The following is a 22,852-nucleotide window of genomic DNA, read 5'->3' on the forward strand; positions in this document are numbered from 1 at the left end:
ACTTTACTGAGGGCGGTAAAGTGAGACTCTGTCTCTACAAAAAAAAAAAGAAAGCACTTTACCCCCAGAATTAATAGGGTAATATTTAAAGTATATTTAATACAATGGAAAGTTATTACCTGATCTGAAAAATAAATTTAAGATTAAATAAAATAGTAATAGAATACAATCATTGTTACTGAAACCTATTATTCTTGACTCATAATTTAAAGCTCTGGTTGAGGTTTGGTTTAGAGAATTCCAAAAATGGTTACTATATCAGTAAGGATAGGATAAGTTTTGCTGTGATAAATTAACTGCAATATCCCAATGGCTTAAAACAGCAAAGTGTTAACCCTGTGCTGCCTGTCCATTTTAGGTCAGGGAAAGGGTGGGGAAGGGACTTCTGCTCCTGAGGTGCAGCTGATGTATGCTCTACTATTTTATAGCTACGTCCATCTAGAAACTCAGCATTCACAGATGCAGAAGACAAGAGGGATGTAGGGAAATCTGATCTGCTCTGTGATTGGATCTGAAACCAGAATTTACTGGGTAGAAGTTGGCCAGAAGAAGGGCAAATGGACCATATGGTGAGTATCACTGCCACACAGTTACTATGTGATTTTTTAACCTATGTAATTTTGTAATTTTTTAACCTATATAATCATTTATATATATTATATGTTTATATATAAGGTACATTATGTATATAAGATTTTTCATATACGAGCTTATACATGTATTACTTGTATATTGACTTTCTTTTACTTATATTTATGAAAAAAATTGAATGCAAAGTAAAATGTATCTAATACATATATAATATTTTACACATATATAACTTTTTTTTTGTAGAGACAGAGTCTCACTTTACTTCAACTTTTGTTTTTATTGGAAAGTCTTTATTTTCCCATTTTAAAAATAAAATTTTCCCAGACCAAGCATTCTTGTTTAGTATTTTCTTTTTGTTTACTCGTTTAGTCACTTGAAATTTGGAAGGTTCTCAGCCTGCCTTTTTTCCCCTAATAACCTCTTTCAGGTTTTTTCCTCCTATATTTTTCTAAGACTCATTTCATGAATACATTGGTCAACTTGATGGTGTTCAGTAAGTCCCATACTCCATCGTCATTTTCCACCATTCTTTATTATTTTTTTAATTTTCCTTCTGTGACTTAATATCTTAAATGACATGTCTTCTGATTTTGTGGTTCTTTCTTCTGCTTCAGCAAGTCTACTGTCATGAGAGGCTGTTTTCCAAACAAAATTTGTTCTGTAAAATTTGTAGTCAGAACTTAAGGACCTCACTTAAAGATCTAGAAGGCCACATTTGGTGTTAAGGCTGCAGGTTCCCCACCCCTGCACAATAGACTAACACACAGGGCATCCTGAGTTGAAATCCTGCTTCTAGGAACACTCATAGCCTCTGAAAGTTGAAGTTGAAAGTGGTCTTAAAATGTTCTCTGGAGTCTGCTATGAAGTTGAAGGCATTTTGCCCCTTGTCTGAGTGCCTTGCTTACTGGTCTGCCATACACCCCTAGCTCTCGGCCTGCTATGAGCTGAATGTTTTCATCCCCCAAGTATTCCTATGTTGAAACCTAACCTCTAATAAGGAGATGGTTTCAGGAGGTGGAGCCTTTGCGAGATGATTAGGTCACGAGGGTGGAGCCCTTATAAATGGGATTGGTGCCCTTACGAAAGAGGCCCTGGAGAGCCAGCTCACCCTTCACAGTACATGAGGACAGGCTCATCTATGAATCAGAAAGTAGATCCTCACCAGACACCAAATCTGCCAGTGCTTTGTCTTGGACATTCAGACTCCAGAACTGTAAGAAATCAACTTCTGTTGTTTGATCCCATTCATGGTATTTTATCATATCAGCTTGAAGGAACATAGACACTGCCTATCAGACAGAGATCTAAAGCTCATTCACAGTGTCAAAGCCATCTTGAATGAATGCCCAGAGTAAAATCTCTTTAGAAGAGGTGCATGTGAGAATTCAGTAAATACATTTTATTGAATGAATGAACATTTCTTATAGGGAATTGTTCCACAAAAGGGACTTTCAGCATAGGAGGTCTGGCTGGGGGAATTAGAGGTTGGAGTGCCCAGAGCTCCAGCCACAGGGGCATCCGATCTGTCAAGAGCCCCAGGGGTGCTGCTATAACTCCCTAAAGAGAGACCCTAGTGGGTGAGGAGGAGGCATTTAGAATCCCTTTGCCAGGGGCCTATTCCTGCTGGTGAACCCAGACCATGATATTGGCTCTATTCTCTTCGATTTCTTTCCTTTCCACACTCTTGGGGTAGCACAGATGCCTGCAGCCTGCAAACTGCAAAGAGGCACTCCTGGGAGCCAGGCCCCCCAGCTTCCCAGCACTATCCCCTGTGTCCTCCCTCCTTGCGGGTCCCTTATCCTCTTTTCCTGGGGTTCCTTGTCCCTCTGAGTCCACCTGAGGTCTGGGATTTGAGCTTTGTAGACCCTGAGCAGCAGAGGTCAGGACCCCATGCTCATGTCTGAAGAGTCTAATTAGAGGCTTCTCCATCCACCTGCCTGCTATCCTTTCTGAGCCCCTGATGTCAGCATCCCAGAAGGATCTTCTCTGCTGTGGGTCACAAACCATAGCAGGATGCCTGGAGAAGTCAAGTGAGGAGGCCCTCAGACCTCAGCTGGTGTTAATCTTGTAAAGCTTAATGTACGAGGCAGGCTAGGTAAAAATGCTTTCCTGCTGCATCAGTGTTCTAATTCAGCGGTTCTCAACCTTCCTAAGGCTGCGGCCCTTTAATACAGTTCTGGTGGGTTGCGATCCACAGGTTGAGAACCACTGTAATTGGACACCAAACGCCACTGGATTAAACTATGGTAGTAATGTTGTTGATAATGGTAATAATAGCAATCCTAAAAGCCACAGGAGGAGAACCCTGACACCTCCTGGTGTGTGTTTGTTGTCTTTGCTGATTGAGCAGAAAGTCCAAGTTGTGGACCCTGTGACTGCAGGTCTCCGGGGCGCGGCGGCTCTGCAGGATGTGCCAAGGCTGCTTCTGGGATCATCCTCAGGCCTGAGCCTGGTTGCCCAGATCTAATCCTGGGAGTCCAGTCTGAATTTTGGCTACTCTGTAGCTAAGAGATTTTTTTAGAATGAAGCCTGGGAGAGTACTCTTCCTGGGAGCAGCTGACTCATGTCTGGCACTTACAGGACCAATGTCAACTACCCAATGCCAGAGCACTGTGGCTACAATCAGCCAGCTCTGGCAGTAACTGTTGGCATCTTAGGAAATCATGAGGGATGAATATAGTTGAATATTAATACAGTTAATGAAGTTGATATAATTATAAACTGAAACATGTAGGAATAATTTATGACCCTTTCCAGAGGACACCCTTCACATCAGACAATTTCTGCTCATCTTTCAAATAAAGTTAAGTGTCTTGCCCTCTATGAGGCCTTCCCACCCTTGGTGGACCGAATTTTACAAACCCTTCTCCGTGCTCCCTTTGTATGCCCTTGGTCATATGGTATTTGTTATATTTGCCATGATCATGTGTCAACCCCTGTGTCTCAGGGAGACACAGCTGCATGCTCCCTGAGGGTAGTGTATCTATTTCTGATGGTTACCATCATTCCTGGCATATGGAAAGCCCTCAGAAAATTTGGGTAAATTAAAGTGTGAATAATGAATCAATGTATGAACAAATGAAAGATGTGAAATAACTGGTTCTCAGAGCCAGACTGGAAAGTCATTTCTTAACCATAGACACACATGTTTGGATGTGTGTTAAATAATTAAGGAGCATCATGAAGGTGCCTACCAAGGGTGATGCCATGTAGCTGAGGCCTCCCAGAACAAGCAGGCATTATTCCAGTGGATGCTCTCTGTAAAAATATCAGGATGACATAAAATACTGGACACTCCCCAGTATTACCAGAATAGAGTAAATTGGAGTATTATACTACCCCAGAATAGAGTAAATTGGAGAACCCCTTTCCAATTTATAGCCCAGGTACACCTAAGAATTGAGCTAAGAGACAAACTTGTGCTCCCCCTACCATGATGCTGATGGTTTTAAGGAGAATGTCTCTGATAAAACCACCCTTAGAACTGACCAAAAACAGCCAAAATTCTAGGAGATGATGACAAATCTTCATCACTGACTCTGGCCAATGTCAGTTCACTTATACTGAGTCAGACTCTTGCCCTATGTCAGGGAAAGCCCAGGATTGTCCCTGTAACACCCCTGCTCCATAGTAGCAAAGGGTGAGAGTGTCATTCTGTGGATCAAACAAACATTATACCTTTCAATTGTTACCTAACCAGTTGTTTTAATACTTTTATAAAACCACTTACAATAACATGAAAATTGGGCCATTTTCTACACAAAAGAAGAAAGCTCCTAGCAAAGGGGAGAAGGCACTCAGGTTCTGTGTGTTTTGAGGAAGAATAAGAACAGGATCAATAGAGAAAAAAGCAAAGTCTTCACTGATGTGAATTCCTACTATCCTGGCTCTGAGGATTGATGCTTTGTCCCAAAGCAGTGGAAAGAAATAAACCTCAGCTCCCTAAGCATGATGGGCTGCTTAGCACCCCCAGCTGGCAGATCTTGGGTTGCCACATCTTCTCTGCGTTAGTATTATTTCATTATTCTGCTGACAAAGAAAGACATGAAAACAATCTACAATTGGACACTTACTACACTTTCCTTCCAAGCCATGCAGGCTCTGTGTCTTCCATGAAAAATTATCTTAATCCCTCATTCACTTGTAACCCATCATCATATTGTCAAAAATGTCTTTGTCATGCTTTTCAGAGGATTTTGATTTCTGTTCCTTCTACCTGACTTTGCAAACAGTGTTACCTCTCTTGTCTCTTCTATCTTAGGGTGACCAGAGGCAGGCTGACAGCGAGGAAATTTTTACCAGTATCATCCTTAAGGTGGAAGCTGCCCACTCCTGCCTTCCCCTGTGGTGGTCCATCCACTAGCCCCACCATCCAGGAGCCATTCCTGCAGAGGTGGAGTTAGCTGTCCTTTTTTGGTGATGTGTGCAAAATGAGAACCTTCTCAATTAGATTGTAAACTCTTAAAAGTATCTATGCTTTTGTGTCTCCCCTCCTCCCTAACACTCTGCTGCTACACAGTAGGTCGCAGTCTATGCCTTTTCATTCACTAGTTGAGGGTCAGGTATCCTCAATTGTATATATAATGAAATGTTTTCTCATGTGCATTCAGAATGGTACTGGGTTATGTGTCATTCATAGAAGAATGAAAAAAATGATCACTTGAATTTTTTCCATGCTCTGTGGTTCAGACGAGCCACTCCAGCTGAGGAAAGCTGGCAGAAGTTGGGGTAACCAGTGGCAGGCTGAGCACTAAATCATTCAATATCATTCTCATCCGCAAGGACCGTGAATGAACTCCTTCCTTGAATGCCGCAGGGGAGGATTCACCGGGGAGCTAATGAAGCTTATGTATCACGGTTCCTCACCTGCATGAGGACCCCTTCCAAGGCATGTACCTAATCTGATATTCCTAAGTCAAAAATCTCTTTTCTTAAAGAGAATAAGCCTGGGTCTTGCTCTGCTCTCTGTGCTGTGTTAGGCTGGGATGGGGGGTTCTGAGAAATGTTGATGCAGCCTGTGTTCCTTCTAGGCAGGAGATGAGACATTAACACCAAAGATAAATAATTACACAGAGTAACTCTCAGATGTTTCTAGGGACTCCTCTCCTTCCTAGGAGAAGTTAAAGACCAGCTGTTTCTGTTCTAACAACAGTCTGACTTCTTAGAATTGAACCTTTTCATCTGATACAGTCATTGCCTGTAGTTCACATGGGACAACTAGAGGGAATGACTCGCATCACCTTGGCTGAGCCAGTAAATACTATAAACATTTGCTCATCTGTCATCTGTGCATTCATCATTCACTCAGCCATACACCCATCCATTTGTCTGTCCATCCATCTATCCATCCACCCATCCATTTGGGGGCCCATTCACCTGACATTGAGAGTTGCACAGACCTGAATACAGTGCCCTCAGCTCTGCCACTTACTAGCTGTGTGGCCTTGGACAAATTACTTCACTTCTTTAAGCTTCACCCTTTTTTTATTATTAAATCATAGCTGTGTACATTAATGCGATCATGGGGCACCATACACTGGTTTTATAGGCCATTTGACACATTTTCATCACACTGGTTAACATAGCCTTCCTGGCATTTTCTTAGTTATTGTGTTAAGACATTTATATTCTACATTTACTAAGTTTCTCATGTACCCTTGTAAGATGCACCGTAGGTGTAATCCCACCAATCACCCTCCCTCCACCCATCCTCCCCCCTCCCTCCTCTACAAATGGAAAAACACACAATGCTCATGACTGGGAAGAATCAACATTGTTAAAATGTCCATATTACCCAAAGCAATATACAATTTTAATGTAATCCTGGTTAAAGCTCCACTGTCATACTTTAAAGATCTTGAAAAAATAATACTTCATTTTATATGGAATCAGAAAAAAACCTCAAATAGCCAAGACATTACTCAGAAATCAAAACAAAGCAAGAGGAATCATGCTATAGGACCTCAGAGCTTCACCCTTATTATCAGTAAGATTATGATAGTAATAATAATAGCTACCTCATAGAATTGCTGTGAGAATTAAAAGAATTAAAATTTGTCAAGTGCTTAGAAAAGCAACTGGTCCTTAGTAAACCTACAATCTATGAGAGCTCTTGTTGTTTCTGAGTGGCTTCTCTGTGGCAGATCTGAGGGACACACGTGGAGGAGGTCTGCTGTCCCTAGGAAGGAGCCATAGTTGAAATTTCCAAGGAGATGTCCCTCAGTGTGGGTCATCCAAGCCAAGCCAGTCATGTGAGGACATTTTCTCCTGGGACTATCCAAGGATATCTAAGCAACTCATTCATCATAATTTTACCTCATTCTGCAAAGCCTAGAAGGACCTGGGAGTATCTGTGAGATATGAAGAAACTGACCAGTAGAGCCAAGATAATAGATCATTCTACTTTCCTTTCTTATAAAAAAAAAAAAAACCCTTGCAAATCTATGATTTCATTAAATCCTATGATTCCAAAATAAGTCTTGAAGTTGATCACTTCTTATCATTTAGCCTTCTATGATGCTGGTTCAAGATACCAACATCTTGCAACAGAGCTATTGTAATAGCCTCTGAAGTGATCTTCCCACTTCTACTCTCTCACCCCTAGTGTCTATTCTCCATGCAACAGCAGGAATGATTCTGTTCCAACCTGAGGGAGATCCTGTCAACTATGCACAAATGCTCCAATCTAATCCATTTGACAAATATTTATTGATCATCCACCATGTGCTAGGCATTGTTCCAAGTGCTAGGAATAGAGCAGTGAGTAAAACAGAAGAAAACTCCTTGTTATGTAGTGTGTGTTTTAATGGGGAGGGGAGGCAGACAAATAAAGAAAAGAAACACTAAAATGTGCAGAATCATAAATGCATGCAGTACATACGTGGCCAGGGAAGGCCACATTGAGAAGGTGACGTTAGAACAGACAGGAGGCCAGGTGGGCCTATGAGGATGAGGAGTTCAGCAGAAAGAACAGCAAGTGAGCAGGTGCTAAAGTAGAGTGTGGCTTTGGTTTTTGAAATATAACTCCCATGCCATAACACTCACAAATCAGTGGATTGTAGTATGTTCACAAGGTCATTCAGCCATCACCATTATCTAATTCTAGAACCTTTTTTCCCACACCATAAAGACATTGTATAGCTGCATTTGTTCATAATAGCCAAAAAGTAGAAACAATTCACATTTATCAACTAATGAGGTGGGGGTGATGACTATAGTGGAGCAATGTTTCTTTTTGGAACAATGAAAACATTCCAAAATTGAGTGTGGTGATAGACGCGTAACTCCGTGACTATACTAAAAGCCATTGAATGGTCCGCTTTAAGTAAGTGAACTTTATGATATGTGAATGGTTATATCTTTTTTTTGAGACAAAGAGTTTTACTATGTCGCCCTCAGGAGAGTGCCGTGGCATCACAGCTCACAGCAACCTCAAACCCTTGGAGAGGTTTGAGACTCTCTTGCCTCAGCCTCCCTAGCGGCTGGGACTACAGGCACCTGCCACAATGCTCGTCCATTTATTGGTTGCAGTTGTCACTGTTGTCTGGCCCGAACCTGCCAGCTCCTGTGTATGTGGCTGGTGCCCTAGCCACTGATTTATAGGTGCTGAGCCATGAATGATTATATCTTAATGAAGCTGTTTAAAGAACAAAACAGAAATTCCATATCGCTCCCCATTCTCTCACCTTCTCCAAGCCCATGGCAACCAGGAATCTACTTTCAAAAACAAAACTTTTAATTTTCAACAAGTCCAATTTGTCTATATTTTCTTTGATTTCTTGGGCTTTAGGTATCATATCTAAGGTCATGACAATTTATGCCTATGTTTTCTTTGAAGAGTTTTATAGTTTTACTCTTAAATTTAGGTCTTTAATCCATGGAGCTAATTTTTGTTTATTGTGTAAAATAGAGATCCAAGTTCAGTCTTTTACATGTGGATGTCCACTTGGCCAAGCACTACTTGTTGAAAACACTATTCTTTTCTAATTTAATTTTCATAGCATCCTTGTCATAAAGCGATTACCCACAAATGATAGATTTATTGCTGGATTCTAATTCTATTTCATTGATCTGTATCTCTATCCTTATACCAGTACTACAGTTTTGATTACTGTGGCTTTGCAGTGAGTTTTGCAATTGTAAATTATTTCTTCTTGTTCTTGTTCTTCTTCTTCTTTTCCTTCTCCACCTTCTCCTCCTCCCTAACCTCCCCCTCCTTTTTTTTTTTTGCCAAGATTGCTTTGGTTATTCGGGGTCCCTTGCATGTCCACTCTAATTTTGGAGTCAATTTGTCAATTTTTGCAAAAAAATTTCCTTCCTTCCTTCTTTCCTTCTTTCCTTCCTTCCTTCCTTTCACAGAGTCTCACTGTGTTGCCCTGAGTGTAGTGCCAGGGCATCATAGTTCACAGCAACCTCAAACTCTTGGGATCAAGGAATTCTCTTGCCTCAGGCTCTCCACTAGCTGGGACTACAGGTGCCCACCACAATGCCCAGCTAGTTTTTCTAATTTTAGTAGAGACAGGGTCTCACTCTTGCTCAGGCCGATTTCAGACTCATGAGTTCAGGCAATCCACTCGCCTTGACCTCCGAGAGCCCTAGGATTAACAGGCATGAGCCACCGTACTCAGCCTCTTTAAATTCTTTCAATGGTGTTTTCATAGAAGTCCTGTACTTCTTTTTGTTTTGTTCTTTTTGATGCTTTATAAATGGGATTGTTTTCTTAATTTTATATTGTTCATTGTTACTATAGAAATGCACTTCATCTTTCATATATTAGTTTTTCCTTTGTATATTGATCTTATATCATTCAACCTTTTGAATTTGCTTATTAATTCTAATAGTTCGTATTCAGTAGGATTTTCTATATTCAAGATCATGCCATCTACAAATATAGATAGTTTAATTTCTTCTTTTCCAACCTGGATGCTTTTTGTTTCATTTTCATTCTCATAGCTGACCTGTTTTTAGGTACAATATTGAATATGTGTGTGTAAGTAATAAGCAAGGACATCCTTGTCTTATGTCTGATCTTCAGTGAAAAATTTTCATTCTTTCATCATTAAGTATGATGCTAGCTCTGTTTTTTTTTTTGTAGATGCTTTTTAATAAGTTGAAGAAGTTTACTTCTATTCTTAGTTTGTTGAGTATTTTTTTTAATTATGAAAATTTTTTTAGATTTTATTAAACTTTTTTGTATCTGTTGAGATGCTCATGTGGCATTGCTCTTTACTACATTAATACAGGGCACTATATTGCTTGATTTTCATATATCGAATCAATGGTGCATTCCTGGGATAAAATCCACTTTGTTTTTTTATATGTTGCTGGAGTCCATCTTCTAGCATTTTGTTGATGATATTTCATATGTAGTCATAAGGATTTCTGCCTGTAGTTTTATTTTCTTGTGGTGTTTTTGGGTTTGGTATTGGAGAAATACAAGCCTCATAGAATGAATTGAGAAGTGTCCCCTCCTATGTTGGGAAAACTTTGTGAGGGATTGATGTTAATCCTTTTTAAAATGTTTGACAGAATTCACCATTGAAGCCATCTAATCCTGGGCTTTTCTGTGGGGGGAGTATTTTGATTACTAGTTCAAACTCTTCTTGTTACAGGTCTATCTTTGACTTCAGTTTTTGCTTTCCCAGAGTCCAAGGTCAGCCCAAAGTGGCATTTAGGGCCTTCTCAGGTTTTTCCTGAACATATGCACATCCCTACATATGCACATGGCTTTCTAGATTCCCAGGAATACATCACAGCTTTTCAAAGTCCCCATGGACAGATCCTGCTCCAGATTTTTAAAAAAGTTTTTTGATTAGCATATTGTTTTCCCCGGCTGTTGTCCACTGCCTCAAAACTTCAAAGTCAATCGACTGCCTCTAATTTGTTTTGACAAACACTCCCAGGGAAAAGGATTTTTGTAGCTGGCAAGATGAATCAGGTAAAAAATGAGACAGCCTCAAAGATGGGGTCTTGGAGGGAACCACCACATAAGTCAAATGGCAGTTCCCTGGGAATTGGACTTTGAAGGAACTCCATCACCATTTTGCCCCTACTGTGGCTGCCAAGCTGATGGTTTTTAGCATAATTTCAGGCTGTTGGTTTTCAGAGTTACCATGGAGCTGGAACAGGAGTAATGGAAATAGGGCAAGTGGAAATGCCTGAAATCTCTCTCTTCAAAATTCAGACTTTTTTTTCAACAGACACTCCCTTGATTGCTGCAAGTGTTTGGTTTTATTTCCAGAGTTCTGAAAAAGTTGATTCTGACAAATTTTTGCCAGTTTTCCTATTACTTCTAAAGCATAGAGAATTTTCTGACGTCTTTACTCTGCCATTTTTACTGATGTAACTTTTTTTCTTTATTGTATTTCTTTTCTTTTTTCAAGAAACATCAAAGAGGCACCATGGCAGAGGCAGAGAGGCAAGGAGGGTGGTCAGAGCTGTAGGAAGGGCTGGCCTCGAGGCCAGTGTAAAGAGTCTGGATTTTAGTCTTATGGGAGAATGCAATGGGGATGTTTGGGCAGACAGGTGACATGACAAGACCTGGATTGGAACATAGTCACTCTGGATGCTGGGTACAAACTACGACGTAGAGAATCTGAAGTAGGAAAGAACAGAGCCAGCTCTCTCTTAAGAGAAATCCCAAGTTCTTTCTGGGGCCTACAGGGCTCTGCATGATTGATCTCTGGCCAGCCCCCTGGCCTGCTATCTTGCTCCTTTTTAACTCCACTTCAGCTATACTGAAGGATAACTTACTTCAAATTATGCCCCTGCTCCTGAGGCTTTGCACCTACTGTTCCATCTGCCTGGAACCCAGTTCCGATAGATGCTCACATAGCTCATTCCCTTCCTTAAGTGTCACTTTATCAGAGGGCCTTCCTTAATCTTACATCAAAAGGTAACTCTCTCTTTGCCACACTTCATCCCATTACCCTCATTTATATTTCTTCAAAGCCTCCATCACCACCTGGCACATTTATATATATATATATATATATATTATCTGTCTGGCAATGGAAACAGAGCTATTCCAAGCCCCTCCTTTAGTCTCCAGGAGGGAGAGGAAGTGATGAAGTAATTTCTCTGAGAGAAGAACGCACGACTTTTTCATTTTCTGAAAGCCACCTTCTCTAGGAGTCCCTCCTTATGGAAACCTTTCAGTCTTATAGTCTACCAAGTTCTTCAACATTCTTGGAGTTGAGTAAAAGTATGCTGAAAGAAGAGCCAGGTGTGAAAGAGGAGGTTTTCACTTTTGATGCTAGCAGACACAGAGAGTCACTGGATTAGTCAACGTAACCTTCTCTAAATTTTACAACAGGTGATCCTACAGACTCGGCTGCTTAAGGCCATGCAGGTTTGTTTCTTATTCACATAGTTGGCTGTGGATTAAATGGCTTCTGTGGGCCATGCTTCTCCATGCAGTGACTCAGCAGTCCTTGTTCCCTTCGTCTTATCATCCTGCCATATTAAATATGTGGTCTCTGAAAGGAAACCGAGACTCCCTGGTGAGGCACACTGGGCTCTAACTGCCTTAACCCAGCAGTGCCACACATCACTTCTGCTCATACTTCATTGGACAAATTCAGTCACATGCCTCCCCTCCTCCTAGGGGAAAATGTTATTACTGTGTGCACTCCAGGAGAAGAAAGCAAAAGAGCCTCTGGCACACACGGTGTTGTTTCTGCGCCCCAACCACTCTGAGAGTGCTGATGGGCTCTTCTCAACGTCTGCTGCAGGATGAGCTGGAGGTAAGGAAGAAGTTGCTGCTGCAGGTTCTTGAGATTCTTGGCAAACCAGGGAGCCCCCTGCGGATCTGGGAGGAGATTGGCAGGCTCTAGCAAGATAACCACCTTTCCTGGAAGCAAATAATTGCCCTGAGAAATGAATCCCAGCGTGCGTCAAACTGGCATCCACCATGACATGCCCACGGAGCGTTTCCTCAGGCTTGTCAGAGTCCTGGCCCATGTCACCAGTGCCTTTCAAAGCTGACATCGGGAAGCTCCTCAGGCGAAGCAGTTCATTTCTGCGGTGTGAATGACAGCTAGAATTAGCTTAACTTGGTGACTTGTGCGACACTTTCATGCTGGGCTGTTTCTTGGAGGTATGTGATTCCATATGTGTTTCTGCAGACTCTCCTTTGAGGGAACATATCTCCCCAACCTGACAGTCAGCTTAAGTGCAGGCCTCCTTATACACTGTGTGCTGGCTAAAATGTCCAATGTGGAAAGTATTATAACAGCTATGCAACCACCTTTGATTAGAAGCAGCTTTTGCTTCGGATATGATCAGTGTTACCAGAAAATCAGGCATGTGCAGGGGCTGGCTTAATTTCTTTATTCTCTTCCCTCATCTTGTTTACCATTTTTTAACCTTGGGCGGTGAATTGTAAAGGCCTGTGTCCCCTGTAGAGTGTCCCATGGCATTTACATTGAGGAGCAGAGATACAGAGGAACATGAACTCCACTTAGAGTAGCAAGTAAGATTTTGGGCATATATATTTTTAAATATTTAATTCTCATGCTTTGGCATATTACCTGGAGATTCCTTTAACCAAAACAACAAGCCAAAACTAGACACTCAGATGCTGCGTCCACGTCTGATGACCTTGTTGTTTTGGGTTTTGAGTCCCTAACTACCTGTATGATTGGGGGTGGATCTGTGCCCTCCTGGAGATTCCCTTATAATCTTATCTAAAATACAACCTGGTTTTATAATGAAAGGTAGTTGGGTTCCCACTTATGGTCATGTAGTTTGTGTGAGGCATAAAGGGTGCGTGGCAGAGGGGTTTATGGGCTGGAAGGCAACCCTTCTCCAGCTTGTCAGGCTGGAGGATGGAGCACCTTCTGTGATTTGATATCTCAGTTGGGTGCCCTTTTGTCAGCATCCCCACCCGGGCTGCCATGTCCCTCACCACACATGCTGTCTCCAGCACCCACAGCCTCCAGATGACTCTCAGGATTCTCTACTGCCACCCAAGGAGAAAAGACCTGAGGTGGGGGAATTCCTCCCCTACTGCCATTTCTCCCAAGTCCTTGGATTCTCAACTTCTGCAGTGATGTTCCTGCCTGCAGATAACTCAGTGCACATGAAGAATTCTCTTTCACATCTAAACACTGTAAGAATGTGTATGTAGCATGATAATATTCCACTGTGTTAGCTTATATGCGTTTTTCTCTCCCTACATTGAAACATTTTCTCTCCTCCCTCCATTCAGAATTAAGCAACCGGGCTGTTTTATGCTCAGATCTTCAGGAAAGAGATGGGAAATCAGGGAGCAGGGAAAACAAAGAGTTGTCTCCCCATACATTTCCAGAAGCTGATACTCACAGGGGACTCATGAGGACTCATGTGTAGACAAGAAGGGAGACATCCTGAACAAAGTAGACTCCCTGCCTGTTTTCTTTAGAAAGGGTGCCCTGAGGGAAGGACAGTTGGTGGACAGCTCTGTGGTCTGCCTCATGGCAATTCTGCCTGAGAAGGTTCCCCTGTCACAGTGTGGCATAAAGTGAGTCCTGAGCCCTCAAGGATGGCACGGAAGTGCTGAGAGAATGATGGCACAATTCTAAAGCCTGGAATGAGGCGTGTCCCCCTGGGGATCTATAAGGACCAAATGCGGAGGTGCAGACGGGACTAGGACACCTCAGAGTACCTGCTGGGCATGAGGCCACCTCCCCGCTATGTGGGCTTCCCAGAAAAGGGACACAAACCTGGGGAAAATCGGGGCGAGGTGGTGAGGAATGCATGAATTTAAACTTCTGTCATCCCCCAAATGAACACAAAGGTATGAGTAGACAGATGGATTGCACACCCCAGCAGTGGACAGTGGGATTGGGGTGGCCAAGCCCCCAGTGGGATGAGGGGAGTATGGACCAGGCCTTTCTCTCCTTTCCTTTCCATTCCTGTGCTCCCACTGCCTTCCCTCTGTCCTCCTTTCTGTGAGTGCCTGTGACAACCCCATGGCCTCTAGGTGGGGAGGAGCTGCAAGACTGAGGCCAGATGTCCCTGAGCATTGAACTGGTCTGGGAGGCTCAGTGCAGCTTAGGTCTACACTCACTCCTTCACCTTGGGTTCACATTTTAGCACGGAACAAGGATTTCCCCTGCCCCTGCTATCTCAGGTGTTCCCTCCATGGAGACTCCAACCTTGCCCCCAGAGCCTGGAGGAGGCGGCTTCTTTGCTACCTGGAATCTGGCTGGGCTTCTAAATGAAGGTCACTCACCCACAGCAAGGCTTTGTGGCCATCGGGGCTGGGACACCTCATCTGAGGTGGGACTGAGAAAGTGAGTAATGAATCCAGATTCCTGTCCTGGCTCTGGCACTGGCTTGTAGTGTCATATGTCATCATATCACATGCCCAAACTTTTCTGGGTTCCTAATTCTTCCCTGGGAAATAAAGGACTCAGACTGGATAACATGCATTTTTTTTTCCAGCTTTTCAAAGTCTATTACTGTGGCTATCTTTGACATTTCCTCTTTTCCTGATTTTGGGTTGTTCCTTTTATGTGCCCAGGTTTTTAGAGGATTCTACCTTCTTCCCCTAATAATAAGAGCAACAGCAACATCTCTCATGTGACTTGTGTTTTCCAGCTGAAAATATCACCATGTTAATCAGGCCCGGTGAGCCCCAGTGTTCAGAACCTGCATCATGGATACCCCGTGCACATCTCTCTGATGATTGCCTTCCTGTTTCTTTCTTCCCTTCTTGAAGGCTCTGAATTTTCCCAGACCCAGCTCTGGGCTCCCCTGCACTTGGCCTCCCTGCCCCTTCTTAGGTGTCCTCTCAGTGTCCTCATGCACACCTCCACGTGCACGTGACCGACCACATTGCACTGCATTCCATGCCTCTGCTTACATGAGGAAATTGTATTATTCTTCTGATTACAAATGTTATATATATTTATGCAAAATGTAGATATATATTAGAAAGCTTCTCATGGGTAGACGAAGGCCTGTCACTCAGGAAGAAGCACTGTGAGGGTTTGGTGCACACTCTGTCAACTTTTTCTCCATAGAAATGTGAGCTGTTCCTTCCCACCTCTCTTTGTTCAAGCCCGATACTTCCTAAAGTTAAAATACTTTCCCTTGTGTTCAGGCTAACCCAAGGCTGGACCGGAGACAGACATATTCCATAATAAGGAACAGGGACAAGCTAGCAGCTTCTGCCTGCTCATTAGCTTCTCCCCTCCCTTCCACCACCTTTGGTGCCTGGCACTTCTTTCTTGCCCCATCAAGCTGCAGATTCAGGGGAGAGGAGTTGGTCACTGACCCAGCCCTGGGTTCAGATAATAGGATCTTGGTTGTAGTGGGTTGAGCTCAAGGGATTCTCCTGCCTTGGCCTCCCAGAGTGCTAGGATTGCAGGTGTGAGTCACCTCACATGGCCAGACTCCTTTTTTTAAGGAAATGAGGTCAGCCCTCCTAAGCTATTCCAGCTTCCCACCACCCGACTCCTTATCACTACATCTCCACCCACATTCATTCCTGCATCTCCAGTGGCGGCACCAGTTGAGGCATCCCCTTTACCTGCCCCCTCCACCCCCGGTCTCCTTCCCTCCCCTTGCTTCAAAGACTAAGCACAATCCATTTTTCCTATTTTTTCATTCTTTCTCTCTCAGTTGGGTTTTTTCCTCTCAGTCAATAAACATGTCTAAGTTTCTTGGGTCTTAAACAAACAAAGAAAAGTCCTCCTTATGGACTGCTTTAGTTATCATCCAATCTCCTTTCCCTTTCTCACCGAAATGTTTTCAAGGATTAGAAACTGTATTTCTTCACTTCCCAAGAATTTCTTTTCTTTTCTTTTTTCTTTTTTTTTGCAGTTTTTGGCTGGGGCTGGGTTTGAACCCACCACCTCTGGCATGTGGGGCCAGTGCCCCACTCGTTTGAGCCACAGGCGCTGTCCCCAAGAATTTCTTTATCTACAGAAATCTGGCTTTCGTCAATCTATTAAAACCACTCTTGTTAAGGTTCCCTGTAGCTTCCTGATTCCCAAAATGAATCAATAACTTTTAGTTCTTATCTTCCCAGACTTTTCTGCAGCATTGGGCAATGTTCCCCAGGCCCTCCTTTTGAGTCTGTGTTTCATTTATGACAGCTCACTCTCTGTTGTCTTGGGACTACTTTGTTTTTTCTTTCTCAGGTCTTCCACATGAGCTCATCTTCCTCAATTCTTTGGTTTCCTAGAGTTCTGCCTGAGGTTCCCTCTCATTTGGCTGTAAATGCACATTGTGGACGCCCTCATCCACTGCCATGATTTTGGCTACCATCTATATGCTGATGGCTTCTTTGTCTCCAGCCCATACTTCTTGGACTTCAGCTTTCACCACCTGCTGGGTATTTCTCCTGAGATGTTCCTTGTGCATCTTAACATCAACATACACAATCCTGGCCAGGCATGGTGGCTCACACCTATAATCCTAGCTCTCAGGGAGACTGAGGTAGGAGGATTGCTTGAGGTCAGGAGTTCAAGACCAGCCTGAGCGAAGTGAGACCTTGTCTCTACTAAAAAAAAAAAAAAAAAAAAGAAAGAAAGAAATTAGCCCATTAGGGTGGTGTGCACCTGTGGACTCAGCTACTTGGGAGTTTGAGATTGCTGTGAGCTAGGCTGTGGCATGGCATTCTAGCCCAGGCAACAGAGTGAGACTTTGTGTTTAAAAAACAAAACAAAACACATAAATCCTTACTATCATAGCTTCTAAATCTCCCTTTATCAGCTGGTGGAGCCATTTCTCTTTTTCTCAAATTAGAACTTTGGGAATAACCTCTTTTACCCTTACCATTAAAGTCAGTCACCAATTCCTGTCTATTTTACCACTCAACATTTCTTGCAGCCAGTTTGAGACTTAGCCTCTCTACTGGAGTATTGCAGTTGCCTCTTTTGAGCCTCCTGTGTCTCCCTGCTGGCTTCACAGCAAATTAATTCTCTCTGTTACCAGAATTTTTTTTTTTGACAAAACTTAAGTCTGATCATACCACTCTTCTGCTTAAAACTTTTCATCATTCCCTGCTGCCTGCATAAACCCTGCTAAAATAGCTTCCTTCTGGCTGAAATAACCTCTTTTGGCTCATCCAAGCCTTTCTTTTCTGTTTGCATCTTCTCATTCTTTATGATCTAGGCCCAGCTCAGGTGTCACATCCTGGAGGAAGTCATCTTCACTCACCCAAGCTGCATTACAGGACCCTCCAGAGCTTGCTTTTGGACTAATTCTAATTCTTTTGTATTACAACCTGCTGTTTCCTACCATACTGTGAACTTCCTGAGCGGAGGTCTGCGCCTTATCAATCTCTGTTTCCCCAACATTGAACTGAGAACTTACCACACATCAGATGTTCAATAAACGTTTGCTGAATCAATGAATGACATAATGAAATCTCTCTACAGCATCAGTACTCAGACTGCTCGGTCTCAGGAGTCCTTTTCACATTTAAAAGTCATGGAGGGTCCTGAGGTTTCTCCTTATGTGGGTTATGCTACCAATATTTACCATACTAGAAATTTAAGCTAAGAAATTTAGGGGGAGGAGACAAGATGGCTGATTGAAACCAGCTTTCCACAGAGGCTCCCGTCCAGTAGGAGAGTTAAAGGACAAAAATTCAGCAAGTAACCTGGTGGATTTGAGCTGCACTAAGAGAGAAGGTTGAAGAATGCACGTCAACCCCGCTGAGGCGAGCTGCGACCACAAGGATACAAACAAAAGGTACAAAATTCATCACCAAGCGGACAGGAGTCCCCTCCCCCATGAGAACGGCTCAGAGTGCCCCACAAACAATCGGGCAGAGTTCAAAGTTCCTCCCACTACACTCCACAGGAGAGACCCTCTAAAAACTGGACCTATCTCCCCTACTAGGGTGCCACGGCGTCCTCCTGCCAGGCATAAAACTGTATAAACTGCATATAGTCTCTACCTGGAATTCTGAGCTCCCAGCGCTCCCCTTTACTCACACTGAGCTCTGGAGGCCAGTCCCGGTAGGTGGAGAGGGAACCACACCGGAGTGGCAGTTCCCTGAGGCACAGTGCAACAGCTGTCTTTTGGTGACAATACGGCCAGGCATAAAACTGTGTAAAGCTGTGTGTGTTCTCTGCCCGCAACCCCAGGCTCCCAGCACTCCCTGCACTCCCCTCTGCTCTCACTCCAAGGTCTGGAGGCCTATCCCCCAGGGGTCCAGACTCTTGGGCGATTGCTCGAGGGGTGTAAACAGTGCTGGGCTGCAGCCAGTTGGTGCAGACTCTGGGGTATGGGAGCAGAGAGAGGATGGTTGGCCGGAGGGGAGCCTACACAGGAGCAGCGGTAGCCTGAGCCATAAAACAGCAGCCCTCTTTTGCTAGCAATACGGCTTACTACCAAATATTCTAAAGCCACACCCCCTGTCTCCTTGGGCAACCAGAAACTCTGAGTATAGGATTTGCCTGAGGCTACTCCAACTTGCAAACCGGGGAAACTCCCAGGGTGGGGCTGACCCAGAGGTCCGTTTTACTAAACCTAAGACGCACCTGGCCCTCAGGGGATCGTCAGCCTATAGACAATACAAGAGCAAAGACAAGCTGATTTGGAACTCAATTAAGCTTCTCTTCTGCAGGGGAACTGCAGAGTTGTTCTGTTCTGTTCTGTCAGTGACATTAATCAGGGGCGAGACTGGACCTAAGTGAAAACCCCCCAACCTTCATCAAGCACCCGAGGTTGTCAGGCCTCACATCCTCCTGCTAGAGAGAGGCAGAGCGCAGCAGCCTGGCAGACTTCCTTGTGATTCAGGCAGGTGCAAACTCCTGGAATACCGATTCACTACAGGCAACTGGGTCAGCCAACTGCAGGGCTATCAGTGACTGGGTGTGACAGTGGTGCAAGGTGGGGAAGGAGGCATCAAACTTCCCAGACTGATATATTGGCTGGGTGGCTCCTCCTGACTCCACGCCGCACTGGAGCAAGCCACACCAGAGTAGTCACCAGACCCCTGTGATCCAGTTTCCAGAGACCTCTTAAACTCTCTCACCCAAGACAGGTGCAGACTGAGACAATTGATTTGGACTTTTTGAACGGAACCAATCACCTGAGGACAAATCAAGTGGTGCCCTGGGTGCACGGTGGTAGGAAGGTTTGATTTTTCTTTTCCAATTGCTGATATTTCTCCACAACTGAGACTCCAATCCAGAGTATCTGTTTCACTAGGGTGGAACAGAAACCAGCTGAAAACAAGACAGAACCACTTAGCCCCACCACACTAGACAGGGCCCAGTTTATCAGGCCACAACACTGTACAGGCCCTCAACAAAGCCCTAGGGGAAAAAAATCAGAGGGAGTAAAACAACCATGGGGCGGAATCAGCGGAAAAACTCTGGTAACATGAATAACCAGAATAGATCAACACTCCCCCAAGGAAAGATATGGCAGATGTAATTGAAGATCCCATTCATAAACAACTGGCTGAGATGTCAGAAATTGAATTCAGAATTTGGATTGCAGACAATATTAACAAAGTGGAATTAGGAATTCGAGGAGAAATTCAAAAGTTGTCTCAAGAATTTAACGAATTTAAAGACAAAACCACCAAAGACTTAGACACACTGAAGCAAGAATTTGCAGCCCTCAAAGATATGAAAAAGACAGTAGAATCCCTCAGTAACAGAATGGAGCAAGCAGAAGAAAGGATTTCTGACATCAAAGATAAAGCCTTTGAACGCTCCCAAACTCTCAAAGAGGAAGAGAAATGGAGAGCAAAAACGGATCATTCTCTCTGAGAGCTCTGGGATAATTCGAAGAAGGCGAATACCCGAATCATAGGAGTTCCAGAAACAGATGAAGTGGCCTCACTGGGCACAGAGGCCCTTCTGCATGAAATTATGAAAGAGAATTTTCCAGACATGCCTAGAGATTCTGAAATTCAGATAGCGGACAGCTTCAGAACCCCAGCATGACTCAACCCCAATAAGACATCCCCCAGGCATATCATAATTAACTTCACTAAAGTTAATATGAAGGAGAAAATCCTCAAAGCTGCCAGGAGAAAGAAAACCATTACCTTCAAAGGGAAGAATATTAGAATGACTGCAGATCTCTCTGCTGAAACTTTTCAAGCCAGAAGAGGGTGGTCACCGACTTTTAATCTCCTAAAGCAAAATAACTTTCAACCCTGGATCTTGTATCCAGCTAAACTGAGTTTCATTTATGATGGAGAAATTAAATACTTTAATGACATTCATATGTTGAAGAAATTTGCCATAACCAAACTAGCTGTTCAGGATATTCTCAGACTTATCCTCCATAATGACCAACCCAAACCTATACCACAAAAGTAAACTCACTCAGAAACTTCGGATCAAACTCCAATTTCCACACTGGCGAAAGGATTAAAAATGCCCACTGGACTTTTGAAAACCTCGATACCTAAAACTTCACCAGACTTATCAATATTCTCCATTAATGTGAACGGCTTAAACTGTCCTCTAAAGAGGCATAGGTTAGCTGACTGGATACAAAAACTCAGGCCAGATATCTGTTGCATACAAAAGTCACATCTTAAAAGACAAATACAGACTCAGGGTGAAAGGATGGTCATCCATATTTCAGGCAAATGGTAATCAGAAAAAAGCAGGTGTTGCAATTTTATTTGCAGACACAATAGGCTTTAAACCAACAAAAGTAAGGAAGGACAAGAATGGTCACTTCATATTTGTTAAGGGTAATACTCAATATGATGAGATCTCAATTATTAATATCTATGCACCCAACCAGAATGCACCCCATTTTATAAAAGAAACTCTAACATACATGAGCAACTTGATTTCCTCCAGCTCCATAATAGTCGGAGATTTCAACACTCCTTTAGCATTGTTGGATCGATCCTCCAACAAGAAGTTGAGCAAAGAAATCTTAGATTTAAACCTAACCATCCAACATTTGGATTTAGCAGACATCTACAGAACATTTCATCCCAACAAAACTGAATACACATACTTCTCATCAGCCCATGGAACTTACTCCAAAATCGATCACATCTTAGGTCACAAGTCTAACCTCAGTAAATATAAAGGAATAGAAATTATTCCATGCATCTTCTTGGACCATCATGGAATAAAACTTGAGCTGAGTAACAACAGGAATCTGCATACTCATACAAAAAAATGGAAGTTAAATAACCTTATGCTGAATGATAGCGGGGTCAGAGATGAGATTAAGAAAGAAATCGCCAACTTTTTGGAACAAAACAACAATGAAGACACGAACTATCAGAACCTCCAGGACACCGCAATGGCAGTTCTAAGAGGGAAATTTATAGCACTGCAAGCCTTCCTCAAGAGAACGGAAAGAGAGGAAGTTAACAACTTAATGGGACATCTCAAGCAACTGGAAAAGGAAGAACATTCCAACCCCAAACCCAGTAGAAGAAAAGAAATAACCAAAATTAGAGCAGAATTAAATGAAATTGAAAACAAAAGAACAATACAATAGATCAATAAATCAAAAAGCTGTTTTTTTTAAAAGATCAATAACATAGATAAACCTTTGGCCAACCAAATCAGGAAAAAAAGAGTAAAATCTCTAATCTCATCACTCAGAAACAACAAAGACGAAATAACAACAGACTCCTCAGAAATCAAAAAAATCCTTAATGAATATTACAAGAAACTGTATTCTCAGAAATATGAAAATCTGAAGGAAATTGACTGATACTTGGAAGCACATCACCTTCCAAGACTTAGCCAGAATCAAGTGGAAATGTTGAACAGGCCCATATCAAGTTCTGAAATAGCATCAACCATACAAAACCTCCCTAAAAGGAAAAGCCCGGGACCAGATGGCTTCATGTCAGAATTCTACCAAACCTTTAAAGAGGAATTAGTACCTATATTACTCAACCTGTTCCAAAAGGTAGAAAAAGAAGGAAGACTACCTAACGCGTTCTATGAAGCAAACATCACCCTGATCCCCAAACCAGGAAAAGACCCAACAAGAAAAGAAAATTATAGACCAATACCACTAATGAATATAGATGCAAAAATATTCAACAAGATCCTAACAAACAGAATCCAGCAACACATCAAACAAATTATACATCATGACCAAGTCGGTTTTATCCCAGGGTCTCAAGGCTGGTTCAATATACGTAAATCTATAAATGTAATCCAGCACATAAATAAATTAAAAAACAAAGACCATATGATTCTCTCAATTGATGCAGAAAAAGCTTTTGATAATATCCAGCATCCCTTCATGATCAGAACACTTAAGAAAATCGGTATAGAAGGGACATCTCTTAAACTGATAGAGACCATCT

The sequence above is a fragment of the Nycticebus coucang genome, chromosome 4, assembly GCF_027406575.1.
Source record: "Nycticebus coucang isolate mNycCou1 chromosome 4, mNycCou1.pri, whole genome shotgun sequence".
Taxonomy (NCBI): Eukaryota; Metazoa; Chordata; class Mammalia; order Primates; family Lorisidae; genus Nycticebus; species Nycticebus coucang.